We start from the raw sequence: 16,281 nt of genomic DNA on the forward strand, positions 1-16,281 counted from the left end.
AGAAAAGAGCATTCTGAGCAGAGGCCAACAAGGCCCGGCTCCAAGGTGAGAAAGCAAGTCTTGCACCTCTACTTTCCTTTCTCCGTATCCAAGACCAGCCAGCCCATCGTCCGGGACACCTTGAACTGCATCCCTCGTGAAGCCTTCCTAGATACCTCGTCCCTGTTAACCCTTTGCCTTTTCCTACAGCTGGCCCCCAGGAGGAGAATGTTGATATGCATAAAGTGCTTGGAACCTAGTGAATTGCAATAAATGGCAGCTCTCGTTAATACTTACAAAACTGGAGCCAGAAGGTGGTGTGGTGGTTAAGGCGCTGGACTTTCACATGGCCGACAGCAGTTCGAGTCCAGGATCTGGAGGCTTCAAAATCACACTGGGTGTACTTACATATGTGTCCAAAATCCCAGGAGGAGAATGGAAGAGAAAGGATTGCAGTATGGCCAACCCCCTGGGAGTGACTTCTCACTTCTCCTCTCTTTGTCTGTCTCTTTCTTTCTGGTGAGTGCACTCATCCTATGGCAAAAACCTTAAAACAAAATAAAACAAAACAAAAAATTTACAAAACTGGCTCACCCTGTCATGCGTTAAGCTACTTTAGAACTTTTTTCCTAAAGAGACCATGTCTTTTCAACCTTTTCTTCTTCATGGCACAAGTACCGTGCCTTGAATAGATATTACAGATGGGAATAAGCAGCAACCACCCCCGCCCCAAGCCCCAGTGGAGCCATGTGGGGCCCAGAGATGGGCAAAATCCAGCAGGAGGCCTCAGTAGTGTCCAGAGAATGAGAAGATGGCTGCGCCTGGGCAGCTGCACTGGCATCTTCTGCATTTGGATACAGAGTAACAGGTCTCAAAGCACCTGCTCATCTGCATTAGCTTGTGTTAGTATGCCAGGGATGACATTATAGACCACCACAGCTGGGTGGCTTAACCTGTGGGTATTCATTTGCTCACAGTTCTGGAAGGTACCGAGTCTGAAATCTAGGTGTCTGAGAGCTCTGGGAATCTACACCTCTCTCCTTGCTTCTGCTGTTTGCTGGCACCTTGGTGTTCTTTGGCTATAAAAACACTGCTCTCGGGGACCAGCAGGTGGCGTGGTGGTTAAGGCGCTGGACACACCCATGTGGCCGACGATGGTTCAAGTCCTGGACCTGGTGGTTTGCTTTCTCACTTTCCCTCTCTCTCTTCCTCTCTCTGTCTGTGTCTGTCTCTGACCAAATTAAAAGAAATGAGTAAATAAATAAAAATAAATAATTAAAAAAAAACATTGCTCTGGTATCTGCTTTCGTCTTCGTATTTCTTCTTCTCTCTCTCTGTGTTTGTGTCCAAATTCCCTCTTTTTATTTATCTATTTAAATCATTATAATTATTTAGTTTTATCATTATTATTAATTTGCTACAGGGCACACATGCAAGAGAGAGAGAGAGAGAGAGAGAGAGAGGAAGCCACCAGGTCTAGGACTTAAACTACAATAGGCCATGTGGGAGACTAGCGCCAAAATCACCATGCTGCTGGCTCCAAATTGCACCTTTTTTTGTTTGTTTGTTGTTTAGAGATTTTTTTTTTTTGCTATAGAGCGCAGGCCAGAGAGACAGAGAGACAGAAAGTGAGAAATCACCCTCCTCCCACCCCCACCCCAGGGGGATGGCCATGATGCAATCCCTTCTCTTTCATTCTCTTCTTGGGATTTTGGACATGAACACACATGTCTGCATGAGTTTAAGTTGCCAGGTCTGGGACTTGAACTGCAGTCGACTACATGGGCATCCAGTGACATGACCATTATGTCATCTGCTGGTCTCCAAATTTCCCCTTTTTAAAAGACATCAGACATTGGATGAGGCCCATTTTAATGATCTCACTTTCTCATCATTACTTTGTAAAGATCCTGTCTCCAAATAAGACCACATTCTGAGATATGGAGGTTAGGATTCCAACATATTTGTTTTGGGGTATGCAATTTAACCCATAAAACATCTCATCTCCAGCACCCCCTGCTCTGGTCTAGACCTATCTTACACTCCAAGCCTTTCTCACAGCCCAGTCTTTCCACTCCCATCATGCTCTGTTCTCCCTTTCTTTGTTTGGCAAATTCTTACTCATTCTTCATTTTATGCCTTAAATGTCACCTCCCTGAGGAGGCCTTCCCTGACCACCATCTTGAGACTGTTCATCCATGCTACTTATTCTTTGTGGTCTCTATTTCTAGCACATTTTATCGTTCATTAAGTACAGTTGTCCCTTGGTATCCATGGGAGGTTGGTTCTGAAACCTCTCCTCCCAATGGATACCAATGTTTGTAGGTGATCTTATATAAAATGGTATAGTATTTGCATATAACCTACATGTATTCTCTCACATACTTTAAATCACCTCTGAATTACATATAATGCCTAGTACAATATAAATGCTATATAAATAGATGTTATCCTGTATTTAAAAATGCGTTGATTTTATCGCTATTTTGTGTGTGTGTGTGTTTTCCATCTGTGATCGGATAAATCTGCGAATGAAAAACTTATGGACACAGAGGGCTGACTGTATGAGAGGGTTTTCAATATACTCATGGGAGGGACCAGCAGTTGGCATAATGGCTATATTGCTGGACTCCCATGTAGCCCACCGCGGTTCAAGTTCCGGATCCAGTGGCTTAATCTCATGCCGGGCACGTGTGTGAGCGTGGCCAAGATCCCAAGAGGAGAATGGAGGAGAAGAAATTGCAGTGTGGCCATCCCCCTTGGGGGCTGATTTCTCGCTTTCTGTCTTTTTGGTGAGGGCCCGCACTCTATAGCCAAAAAAACCCAAAACAAACAAACAAAAAACCCCCAAAAAACAAAACAAAACAAAACAAAACATGGGAAAATGCATGTTATTAAAAAATACAACCTTATGGGGAGGGCCACCAGGTGGTGTGGTGGTTAAGGGTGCTGGACACTCCCACATGGCTGACCATGAGTCCCAGAGTGCTCAAAAGAGTACAGAAAAATTTGCATTATCTTCTACGACTTAATCTTGGAAATCATAATATCCTATTAGATATACCCATCAGCCCTATTCACTCTGGGAGAAACCTACACAAGGGAATGGATACAGATATCAAGAATTATGGGGTCTGCTTACCACATTCTAAAGGAGGTCTTTCCTTTCACTACTTGCCCCACTCATTCTCAATTGGAACCCAGTTCTTTGACTTCCAAATACTTATCACATTCTATGACTACATGTTCCTTTACTTTATTCTGTGTTCAGACAGCCATCAATTTTTTTTTAATGAATTAAACCGAACGCTTCAGATTCAATTATACTTGTTTCCTTTCTGCACCGCGGACTTCTGGTTCAGCGCCTGGCATAGAACTAGGGCTTCGGGACCAGCTGTTAGCATAATGGCCATGTCGCTAGACCCCCATGTAGTCGACTGCAGTTCGAGTCCCAGACCCGGTGGCTTAAACTCACCCCGGGCACGTGTGCGTGTGTGCCCAAGATTCCGAGAGGAGAATGGAGATGAAGGGATTGCAGCGTGGCCATCCCCCCTGGGGGGTGATTTCTCGCTTTCTGTCTGTCTCTCTCTTTGTGGAGAGCGCACGCACCCTCCCTATAGCAAAAACCTCTCAAAAAAACAAAAAACAAAACAAAACAAAAAAAACCCAAAAGCTTCTATAAACCTTTTCTGAAAGGGGCGAAATGATAAAGGACCTGGAGCGTGTCTGGATCTCACTCCCGCAAGCCTCTCCCTCTGGCTCAAACCCACACACTGGGAAGAGGGGGGTCCAGCCAAGCCGGGTGGCGGCCACATACCCAACAGCCCCCACTAGGCGGGCGGAGCTGAGCCCGGAGGTTGCTCTGTGTGCGTCACTTCCGGGATCCAGGGCGCGAGGAACCACTTCCGGGGGAGCGGCGCGGCGCGGCGGCGCGGGAGGTGACTTCCCGGGCTCTCGTCGGAAAGTTACTGGCGGAGGGCCTCGCTTGGTGCCGCCCAGCGCTTTAGTGCAGGGCCTGGGCCAGAACCCGGGGCTCCTCGCGGCCAAGGTCCTGGGCTTTCTTCCCTCGGGTGCAACATTAGGAGGAGCCTGAGGTCCAGGGTCAGTGTAGCCGGGGCTCCAGGCCTGGGTGTGCCCTGTGTGCCGGGTAACTGGGAAAGTCACATTTCCTCCCTGGTTCTGTAGCCACCTCTAAAATGGGCACCTAGGCTTGTTGTGAGGATTAAAGGAGACGGTGGGTGCAAAGCGCTTAGTAGGTGCGCAGTGTTTGTCGGATGCATTAATTCTTAAGAGAAACAGGCAGTTAGTATGTGAGATCTCACCGTGTACATGGTGACTGCAAATTTCAGGTGATGTACTTCTTTGCAGGACATCTGCACACCAGGTTCAGCCCGCAGACTGCCAGCTGTGACTGTCAGATGGCTTAGCTTTACATGGGGCAGAATTTTTTTTAAAAAATTATTCATTTATTTTTTACTTATTTATTCATTTATTTTCATTTGACCAGAGAGAGACACGGAGAGAGAGAGAGGGGGAAAAGTGAGAAAGCAAGCTGCCAGGTCTCGGACTCAACCGCGGTGAACGGTGACCTTATGAGAGTCCAGAGCCTCAACCACCCCGCCACCTGCCGGCACCCATAGGGAGGAGTTCTTGGGAATGCGTTGTAATGGGAAGGTTTGGATGTACAGCCCATTGTTATGAGGCAAATCTCTCTTTTTTATTTTTTAAAGAATTATTTATTCATTTATTTAATTCCGTTTGTTATCATTATTTTAATTTAACCAGAGAGAAAGAGAGAGGGAAAGTGAGAAAGCAAGCCACCAGATCCAGTACTTGAACCAGGGTTGGCCATGTGGGAGTCCAGCGCCTTTAACCACCACGCCAATATCTCTTGAAACTAGCTTTTTGTTCTCCAGTCTGTCTCAGTTGAGTGCTCGGAACGGAATTTTTAAATCACTTCATTAGAGGCCAAGAAACCCCTACCTGCATTCTACACTACAGTGGAGGAAAGTTGGGAGATGGTGATGCCTCTGGCAATTTTGAAATTTGGGGTTTTCAGTCTTAGAGATTTAGTATTTGCTAAGTCTTGAGTGCTATACATGTCTCAGTGGTTATTCTGAAATAGTCACCCATTTTTCTTTTCCCCTCCAACCACCTTTTTTATTTTAGGACAGTTTTAAAAATCTAAAACTATCTCAGTTAATGAGATAATACCTGCAGTTCATTCCTATGTACTCCACATCTAGTTTCCTCAGTTATTATGATTCCTTCCCTATTATTTTTATTTTTATTCATGATAGAGTGTGTGTGTGCATACACAAGAGAGCAAGTACCCTCTAACGGCATGGTCATGCCCCAATCCTCCTTCCTGCAATTCTCCATCCCTGCAGGATCCTGGGTGCACATCACTCTGATTTGAACCCCAGTTGGCCCTGTGGGATCTGGCTTCCTTTGCACAGCACTTAACTGCTGCACCCCAGGCCCACCATCCCCTGTTATCAATACCTTACATTACTGTGGTATAGTTGTCATAATTAATGAACAGATAGCGATATATGATTATTATTATTTTTTAAATTTTTTGGGAGAGGTTTTTGCTATAGGGTGCGTGCACTTGCCAGAAAGACAGAGAGACAGAAAGCGAGAAATCACCCCCCCCCACCAAGCGAGATGGCCACACCACAGTCCCTTCTCCATTCTCCTCTCGGGATCATGGGTGTGCACGCACATGCGCCCGACATGAGTTTAAGCCACCGGGTCCGGGACTCGAACCCCAGTGGGCTACATGGGAGTTCAGCATCATAGCCATTACGCCAACTGCTGGTCCCCTGATATAGGATTATTAACTAAAGGCCATGCCTCATGCAGGTTCCTCAATTTTCCCCTAATGGCTTTTTTCTGTTCCAGTTTTCTGTCTAGGGTACCGCAATACCTTTAGCAGTCATGTCTCCTTAGGCCCCTCTTGGCTGTGATAATTTTCCTGACTTTCCTTGTGGTTTTGAGGATTACTGGTCAGGTATTTGCATAATGACCCTAAATTGAGATTTGTCTGTTTTTCCCATTATTAGACTGGGATTATGGGTTTTAAAGAGGAAGACTAAAAAGATAAAGTGCTATATACATGATGTCATATCAGGGATATGTAGTATGTATTATTACTGTTGACGTTAACTCAGAGCACCTGGCTTGAGGTAGTCAAGTTTTTCCACTTTAAATTTACTCCCTGCATTCCTTTCCATACTGTACTCTTGGAAGAAAGTCATTATGTACAGCCTGTGCTTAAGGAGTATGGTATTATGGCCCTTACTTTAACAGCAGAGTATTTACATAACTTACTTGGAATTCTCCAGGAGAGATATGTCTGTTCTCTCCCATTTATTTATTTTTTATTTTATTATTTTTTTTGGAGAGGTTTTTGCTATAGGGCACGTGTGCTCGCCAGACAGAGACAGAAAGCGAGAAATCACCCCTCAGAGGGGATGGCCATGCCGCAATCCCTTCTCCTCCATTCTCCTCTCGGGATCTTGGGCACACATGCACACACACCCGGTGTGAGTTTTAAGCCACCAGGTCTGGGACTCAAACTGCGGTTGGCTACATGGGAGTCCATTGACATAGCCATTACTCTAACCGCTGGTCCTCTCCCATTTATTTATTTACTTAATCATTTATATCAGGATGGGCTGATGGATATTTCATTTATACTTTGGATTATAACCTAGTATTGCTTTGTTTTCTTGTAGAGATTGTACGGATTGTTTCAGTTTTGGCCTTTGGAAGCTTTTTCAGTTGACTCCTTTATGTCTTTGACATATTCCCCTTAATATCTTTTGGTTTTGTTTCACTTTGTTTTTGAGCACTTTCTTCTTTTCTGCTCTTGGCTCATCTTGTATATTTATTTTTTACTTTTGTGTTTTGTTTTGTTTTGCTATAGTGCACTTGTCAGAGACAGAGAGAGAGGGAAACTGACAAATTACTCCTTACAGAGGATGGCTACACTTCAGTCCCTTCTCCAGGCTACTGGATATTTTGGACACGTCCCCACCACCTGGTTTGATTTTCAAGCCGCTGGTTCTGGGATTCAAACTGTTCAGTCTGCCATGTGGGATCCAGGTCTTTAAACTTCATGCTACCTCCTGGCCCTACATCCTGTATATTTCTCAGTCCTAGAGTTAGTCATTTCCCAAGAAACTCTGGTTCCTTTTAATGGAAATTGGCCCAGAAACTGAGATCTGGGTGCTAGATGTATGCCTTGCTACTGGAATGTTACTGCTTCTAGGCCCTCTCAGCGGAGAGAGCAGAGGTGTATGTGTATATACACACGTATAAATATTTCTGCATGTAGTTGGCTGTGTTTTTATTAAGCTAAGCAAACTGGTGTCTCTAACTCACATCCATTACCACATAAATTATTCTAGCTTCCTTCTGCTTATCTGTACCCTCCAACTCCACCTATGACAGACCTCACTCCACCATACACCATCTGTTTATTGTTCAATTCTAGTATACATGCATAATGGTTTCAGAATTGTTCACCTGTAGCCTCTGTGGGAAACAACTTATCAACCTGTCTCCTTTCTCTCCTTTTTTTTTTTAAGAGAGATTTTTGCTATAGGGTGCTTGTGCTTGCTGAAGAGACAAAAAGACAGAAATCAAGAACTCATCCCCCCAGGGGGATGGCCGTGCCAGAGTCCCTTCTCCATTCTCCTCTTGGGATTTTGGGTACGCATGCACATGCATCCAGCGTTAGTTTTTTTTTTTTTTGAGAGGTTTTCGCTATAGGGTGCGTGCGCTCGCCAGACAGACAGAGAGAGACATAGAGACAGAAAGCGAGAAATCACCCCCCAGGGGTGGATGGTCATGCCGCAATCCCTTCTCCTCCATTCTCCTCTTGGGATCTTGGGCATGCACGCACATGCGCCCGGAGTGAGTTTTAAGCCACCGGGTCTGGGACGCGAACCACGGTCAACTACGTGGAAGTCCAGCGACATAGCCATTACGCTAACTGCTGGTTTCCCCAACGTTAGTTTTAAGTCACTGGGTCCAGACTAGAATAGCAGGACACCAGCGTATCAGTTATGTCATCTGCTGGTCCCCCCCTTTACTCTTGAAGACTCCATTCATTTCTGAATTTCTTGGGTCAGCATCTTATTGTCCCCACCCCTTTGGTGAAGTTGTTTGCTACATTTTGATTCAGAATGGCAGGTTTCTGCATTTCTTCCTGGGATACCCCACCTCCCTATTTTTAAGACATTTGCTTACATTAAAGTTTATTCTCTGTGCTATGAAGTTTTGTGGATTTTTTATTTTTTGGAGAGGTTTTTGCTATAGGGCGTGTGCGCTTGCCAGACAGACAGAGAGATAGAAAGCGAGAAATCACCCCCCCCCCCCACCCCCGCCCCCGCCCAGAGGGGATGGCCACGCTGCAATCCCTTCTCCTCCATTCTCTTGGGATCTTGGGCATGCACGCACACGCACCCGACATGAGTTTAAGCCACCGGGTCCGGGACTCGAACTGCGCTCAACTACGTGGGAGTCTAGCGACATAGCCATTACGCTAACTGCTGGTCCCAAGTTTTGTGAATTTTGACAAATGTTTAATGTCTTTTAGTTGCCATTACAGCATTTTATAGAATAGTTTCCCCTCCTTCAGAGATTATTTTTAACTTCTTTCAGATTTCATCTCAGCAGTTCTATTGGGTACTCTCTTCAAAAAATAGCTACAACCTGAGAATTTCCCACCTCCTCTGTTAAAATGTAACAGTACTAGTTTACTTCCACATGTCCCCCTGCAGTCCATTCTCACCATGGCAGAGGGACCATTTGGAATTGAGTCAAACCATGTAACATTTTGATCTAGGCCTAGAAGCAATGAGACCATGTAAATTTTTTGCTAAAGGCCTTGGGCGGCTCCACTTTCATTCAGAAAAAGGCCAACATTTGTACAGTGGTCTACATGGCCCTACCCAGCTTGCTCACTGTACTCTTCTCCTTGATCATAGAGTTCTTTCCTGCTTTAGGGCCTGTGTCCTTGCTGGTCCTCCATCCTAGGATAGTCTGGCCGACTTTAAATGGCTTGTTTCTTCACTTCTTACTTGCCCATGTTAAAATGTCACCTTCTCAGGCTAGTCTCTGACCAACCCCTTATAAAATAGCACACCCTGGGACCAGCAGTTAGTGTAATGGCTACGTCGCTGGACTCCCACATAGTCGACCACGGTTCGAGTCCCGGACCCGGTGGCTTAAAACTCACACTGGGCGTGTGTGTGCCCAAGATCCCAAGAGGAGAATGGAGGAGAAGGGATTGCGGTGTGGCCGTCCCCCCGGGGGGTGATTTCTCTCTGTCTGTCTCTATCTGTATGGTGAGGGCACGCGCCCTATAGCAAAAACCTCTCTTAAAAAAAATAAAATAAAATAAAATAAAATAGCACACCCTCCCTCTGTTAATTTCCTCATACTACTCACCCTGACTTTACATTTCACGTGCATGTTTGTGTTTGAGGGCTTCAAGTTGGTTGGACATGCCTTGGCAGGAACCATCTAATTTTTCCTCTGCAAAAACACATCATAACTTTTCAGACAACCCAATAGAATAATGCCCAGCACAAAGTATTCAGTAAATATTTGTCCAGTTGATGCATGTCTTGGACTTCCAGTTCTGGGTTCAGGGATGAGCTAGCTTCAAGGAGTCAAGTACCTTATGAAGTTACTTGCCACATTTGGTAATAAATAAGTATGCACTTTTTAAAAATCTTATTTATTTCCATTTATTATTATTTTAATTTGACCAGAGAGAGAGAAAGGGAAAGTGAGAGGCAAGCCACCAGGTTTGGGACTCAAACCATGGTCTGCCCTGTGGGACTCCAGCGCCTTCAACCACCACTCCACCTCTGGCCCCAAGTATGCACTTTTTATTAAATGATGGTAGGGATGTGAGAAACCCCCCAATGGATAAAAGCCTCTGTGCTTAAGCAAGTCTGGAGCATCTGAGGGCCAGAGACATTGCAGGAGAGTGCTGCTCTGACTCACTGTGAGAGCCTACAGAAGCTGTGTGGCTTCTCAGATACTCCTCCTCACTGTTAAATGCTGCAGCTGGGGAGCAGAGACAAAGGCTTTGTCATTTACCAAATATTTATGAGTCAGGGCCTGGGATAAATTTGGGATGGACCCAGGGTCTCTGTTGTTCAAGAGATTACAATGGATTTAGTGAAAACATGAGACTCTAGTGTAATATTGCTGAAAAAAATAAACACATTTTAAAATTTAATGTAGGACATATATACTTGAATGAGGATATAACCAAGAAAAACTTACAGGATACAATACTGGCTCTTAATCATGTGATACACTCTGGGAGGCCAGCACATGGTGTGGTGGGTGAGGTGCTATGGAGCAGGTCCTGGACCTGGTGGCTTGAAAATCATGCCAGGCATGGTGTGTGTGCCCAAAATCCCTAGAGGAGGATGGAGGAGAAGAGATTGTGGTGTGGCCATCCTCCCTGGGAGGGATTTCTCACTTACTCTCTCTCTGTCTCTCTCCGGTGATTGCACACATCCTAAAACCTAAAAAAAAAAGATGCACTCTGATATTTTCTATGTAATTCATCTAATTAAATAAAATGCTGGCTTACAGAGTTAAGAAGAAGTGCTGGTTGCAGCCTCCTAAAAGGTTTCCAAGACTCGTTAATGGGTTGCAGTCTGTGGCTCAAAAACCATTGACCTAGAGGGTGGGCACTCTGCCTCTGCATGAGGCCACGAGTTTGAATCCAGGTGTTGCCACTTACCAGCCAAGTAATCCCCAGGTAGGCCATGGAACCCCACCAAGCCTCAGTTTCCTCGTCCTCATTAGTACTACTCACCGCCCAGGGTGATTTTGAAGTGAATGAGATGCTGACTGTAAAGTGCTGTGTGCGACAGTCGGCAAATGATTTACAAGCTGCTATGCATCAGTGTGTGTGTGTGTGTGTGTGTGTACGTGTACACAAAGTCTGAAACAGTCTAAGGGGTAAGTGCCTCCTAGCCGAATATGTAGACTGAGCAGGACTAATGTGACTTCTGTAATAGGAGAAGAAAACCTGGAAATACTGGCAGGGGGCCGGGAAGTGAAGCAGAGAGTTGCAGAGAATACTAGATGAGCATTATAAAGCATATGTAAAAGGCATTGAGCATTTATTTTCTCCAAAGCCTTTTACAACCACCCTTCTTTCCCCCCTGTGCTTTCCAATAGGGTGCCTTTGGTCACATGTGACTATGGTTAAGTTAGTTAAAAGTTAAAATTCAAATAAAAGATTGAATTCCTCTAAATTTAAGTACTCAATAACCACATTTGTCTGGTGACTACCATTTGGAGAGCACAGATATGAACTATTTCCATCATTGCAGAAAGTTTTTTTGGATAGTGCTTCATTATTCCCCAGCAAAAGTCTGGTGAAGGAAGTGCATAGAGCTTTTTTTTTTTTTAATTATATTCATTGTTCAAGTCACATTAATCAGAAAGTGAAAACTCACTAAGCATTCACCTTAACAGTAACTGTTGGGTCACCTGAAAAGTCATGGTGCATTTTTGCATAGAAAAACGGAAAACAACCCAATGTTTACATTTTCATATGTCCTCTTTTATTTTTTCTGTGTTTATTATAGAGCACATGTGTATACACATGAGAGGAAGGAGCACCCTCCACGGGGCCTGGTCATGCCAGGATTCCCGTCCTCCAGTTCATCTGATCGAGTTTCAGGCCAACTGGTTCAGGGGTTTGAATCGTGGTTTCCATGTGGGATCCAGCTTCTCCCCGAGCAGCAGCAGATTACTGTGTTACCACAGAGCCAGCCCCTCTGGTGGCCTCTTTTTTTAAAAAAAATAATTATTTATTTTATTTTATTTATTCATTCATTCATTCATTCATTCATTTCTTAATTTGACCAGAGAGAGACAGAGGTTCAGAGTGAGAAAGAGAGGAAATGAGAAAGCAAGCCACCAGATTGAAGACTCGAACCCTGGTTGGTCATGTGGGAATGTCCAGCGCCTCAACCATCACGCCACCTGCTGGTCCCCTGTGGCCTCTTGCTCTTTAGCCAATGAAATCAGTTTATACATGGTTGCAATCAGTATTTGTACAATTGTTTACTTTTTTCAGTTAACCTTTTCTTGTGAAGTCTTTTGGCTGATCTGATATACAGTATTTTTATTTGCCATTTTAGCGAAGAGGGGGACCATACCACGATCTGTCATAATTGAATTAACTGCTTCCTTTTCGTTGGACACTTCAGTTGCTTCCTGTTTTCCAGTATTATGAATAGTGCTGCTGTGAACTTTTTTGTATCTGGAGGCATTTTCTACTTTTGAATCGTTTCCTTACTATAAATTCTAGGAAGTAAGTTATTCAGTTAAAGGACATAATCACTTTTATGGCTCTTGTTACATATTGCCTAATTGCCTTTTTTTTTTTTTTAAAGCTTGAATGTATTACAGGTTTGAATAGATATTGTTGTTGCTTGGCTCTTGAGAACATTGCCTCCAAGTGGTCAAGAGATTACCCCAAAGTGTAGCTACTTGCTGATAGAGTCAGGGTTTGTGCCACCACTTCCTGATTCCTGGCCCGAATGTTGTATCACTCTAAATATTATAACGTTGCTGCTAGTAACACTCATAAATCCATGTATCGATAAGCCAAGTAGGCTTGTTACAGTCTGCATAAAACTCGGGGCCAAAGGCATTTTAAAAAGTGCACACTTAATGAGATGCAACCCTGAAGAAGCGAGAATGCTTTCTTAAACTTTGGTGTTCATGTGGCAGTGCCTGGTAGCGGCTCTCTGTTTCCGCCAGCGAGGCTGTGCTTGCAGCCGCCTTGGAATTCATTTCAGAGCCAGTTTATGAGCCACCCCAATCTGCCTGGAGTCTGAGCGTCATACCTTGTATTTGACCAAAAATGGTATTCCTGAGCTTCGTGCCCCACCTGATTTCACCACACTTGGAGCCAGATGATGTTGGGATCCTTCCAGAAATCAAATCTTTTCTAGGAAGATGAAGATCAGCCAGCTCTGAGGATTTTGAAAAAAATGGGCCTCAGGCTTTGAAGGTTATTCTCAAAGTAGACAGAACTGGTGTGAAAAGTGCCCCCCACATGACCTTTCAAAATGACCAGATTGAAAGGAAAACAGTACACATTGTGTAAGTCCTGCTCTGTTTACGTATATGGTCATTTTTAATATCCTTCAATCGCTGCTTCTCCAACTAGAAAAAAAGTTATAAAGCCGTGAAGCAGCAGCGCCAAGGGGGAGGAAGGTCTTTAGGATAGCCTCTTTACTGAGCCTCCCCCAGAAATATCACATAGGTCACGTGTGTGACGTTAGCTTTACAGTAGCTACATTAAAAAAGCAAAAAAGGGCCCAGCTGGAATCGACAATGATGGTTGGCCATGTGGGAGGCCCAAGTTTGGTCCTTGGACCACCTAAAAGCCAGGCGTGGTGGTATGGACCTCTGGTCCCAGCTACTCAGGAAACTGAAGCAGGCCGATTGCAGCACAGTGAAACTCTATTTTAAAAACCAGAAAAAAGGGAAAAGATCAAAAATAATGAGGTAAATTGTGGTATCTGAATATACATAGCAAAATTTACCTGTTTTAACCATTTTTAAGTAAATAAAGCTCAGTGGCATTTGCAAAGTTGTATAACCACTGCCACTGTTTATTTCAGAACTTCTTCATTTTCCCAAACCAATACTCTATAGCCATTAAATAACGCCCCACCCGTTCCCCAACCTCTAGTAATCTCTACCTTCTGTCTTGAGGAATTCGTGTAGTCTAGGTACTTCATATAATATTTGTCTTTTTTTGTGTCTGGTTTGTTTGACACTTTTTTTTTTTTTCACATTTTATAGTGCTTATAGTGCCTTTAAGGTTCATGTGTTGTAGGATATACCAGACTTGAATTTCTTTTTATGATTGAATAGTATCCCGTTGTGTGTAAATACGTTTGTCCCTTCATCTGTTGACAGACAATGGATTCTTTTCATTGTGAATAGTGCTGTTATGAATATTGGTGTCCAGGTATTTGCGTTCTTTCAGTTTCTTCGAGTATATACCTAGGAGTAGTATTGCTAGGTCATATGGTGGTACTATGACTGAAGAATCCCCAGACTCTGTTTTCCATAGTTGCTGTAGCATTTTACCTTTCCCCTGTCCGTGCACGAGAGTTCCAACTTCTCTACATCCTTGTCAACACTTGTTATTTTCTGTTTTTTTTTTTCCTTCTTTTAATAATAGCCATCCTAATGGGCATGAAAGGTCATAGATCATTGTGATTTTAATTCGTGCTTCCCTAAAGACTAAGGTTGTTGACCATCTTCTCATGTGTCTGTTGGGCATTTGTGTATCTTCTTTGGGAAAATGACTTCCAAGTCCTTTGCTCATTTTTTAATTGAGTTGTGTTTTTTGTTGTTACAGTGTAGAAGTTGTATGTTCTGGATACTAGAGCCTTATTGGATAAGTGATGTACAAGTATTTTTTTCTCATTCTTTCGGTTGTCTTTTCACTCTTTTGTACTTTGATGCACAATTTTTTATTTTGATGAAGTCCAATTAATTTTTTCTTTTGTTACTTATGCTTTTGGTGTCATATCTAAGAATTCTTTTTTTTTTAAAAGAATTATTTTATTTAACTTTCTTTATTTACTTAGTTTTTAATTTGACCAGAGAGAGAGGGAAAATGAGAAAGCAAGCTGCCAGGTCTGAGACTCTAACTGTGGTTGGCCGTGGGAGTCCAGTACCCCTAACCACCATGCCACCTGCCGGCCCCAAATAATTCTTTGCCAAATTCAGTATCATGAAAATTTCTTTTTTAAAAAGTGTGTTGTAGTTTTAGCTCTTAAATGTGTCTTTGACTCGTTTTGAGTTAATTTTTGTATATGGTATAATGTAAAAGTCCAACTTTGTTCTTTTGTGTGTGGATATTCAGTTTTCTCAGCACCATTTGTTGAAAAGACAGTTCATTCCTTATTGAGTGGTCTTAGCACCATTGTTCAAAAATCAATCGACTATATATGTCAGTATTTGTTTCTGGACTCTGTTCTATTGGTTTATATGTCTGTTCTTATGCCAGAACCACACTATTGTAGTTACTATAGAATTGTGGTAAGTTTTGAAAACAGAAATTGAGTCCTCTTTTTTTCAAAATTGTTGAAATTAATTTTAATAACCTGTTTAACCCATTATTTGAGCATGTAATCAAACATTGGGACCTTTCACAATCTTTTGTTTTTGTTTTAGAACTTTTTATCTTAGGGCCCATATAAGCTGGGAAGTGTGTGTGAGAGGGAAAGTGAGAAATCACCTTAATGGCCACACCACAATCCCTTATTCTCCATTCTCTTCCTGAGATCTTGGGCACACACTCACCATCCCCTGCGTGATTTTTCAAGCCACTGAATCTGGGACTTGAACCAGGTTGGCTATGTGGAAGTCTGGAGACATAACCACTATGCCATCTGCTGACCCCACAGCCTTATTTTCATACTAAGTCTTTCAAGTTGTATGTATATTTAACTTTATAGTCTCTTTAGTTCAAACAAGGTTCAGTTCACACTATTCAAATCTTCACCACATGTGGCTCATGGCCATCATATTGAATAGCTCAGTTTTAGCAGAAATTTGCATTGTGGCACAGATCTCCGAAAACCCAAAGGGCTTTTGTCTTTTTTGTTTGTTTGTTTGTTTGTTTGGATTTTTTTTTGAGAAATTTATTTCCCTATAGGGCGTGTGAGCTCGCCAGAAAGACAGAGAGAGACAGAGAGATAGAAAGCGAGAAATCAACCCCCAGGGGGGATGGCCACGCCACAATTCCTTCTCCTCCATTCTCCTCTCGGGATCTTGGGTGCGCATGGACATGCACCCGGCGTGAGTTTACGCCACCGGATCCAGGATTCGAACCATGGTTGACTACATGGGAGTTCAGTGACATAGCCATTACACTGACTGCTGGTCCCCAAACCCATAGGGCTTTTAATTCAGGTAGGCCTGACCCCGAAGTAAATTTGCCCTTTTATTGTTAAGGTGGGCAAGAAGGAAGCTGCTGGTGGGTGCTGTAGTGGTGGCGGTGGGGGAGCAATTCAGTCATACCAAGGGAGGAGGAGAGTGATGAGAAGGGTATGTTGGGGAGGTGACAGTTGAGCTCAATCTCAGAGAGAGAGAAGGAGCTTCACCAAGCAAAGAATGACGTTCGCCAAGCAAAGGGAAAGATCATTTTGGCTGAGTGTGCAGCATGGGCAGAGCCCAGGATTTGGAAAGAGCCCAGTGCGTTGGAGAACCACA

This window comes from Tupaia chinensis, unplaced genomic scaffold (assembly GCF_000334495.1).
Source record: "Tupaia chinensis unplaced genomic scaffold, TupChi_1.0 Scaffold000115_1, whole genome shotgun sequence".
Classification (NCBI taxonomy): domain Eukaryota; kingdom Metazoa; phylum Chordata; class Mammalia; order Scandentia; family Tupaiidae; genus Tupaia; species Tupaia belangeri.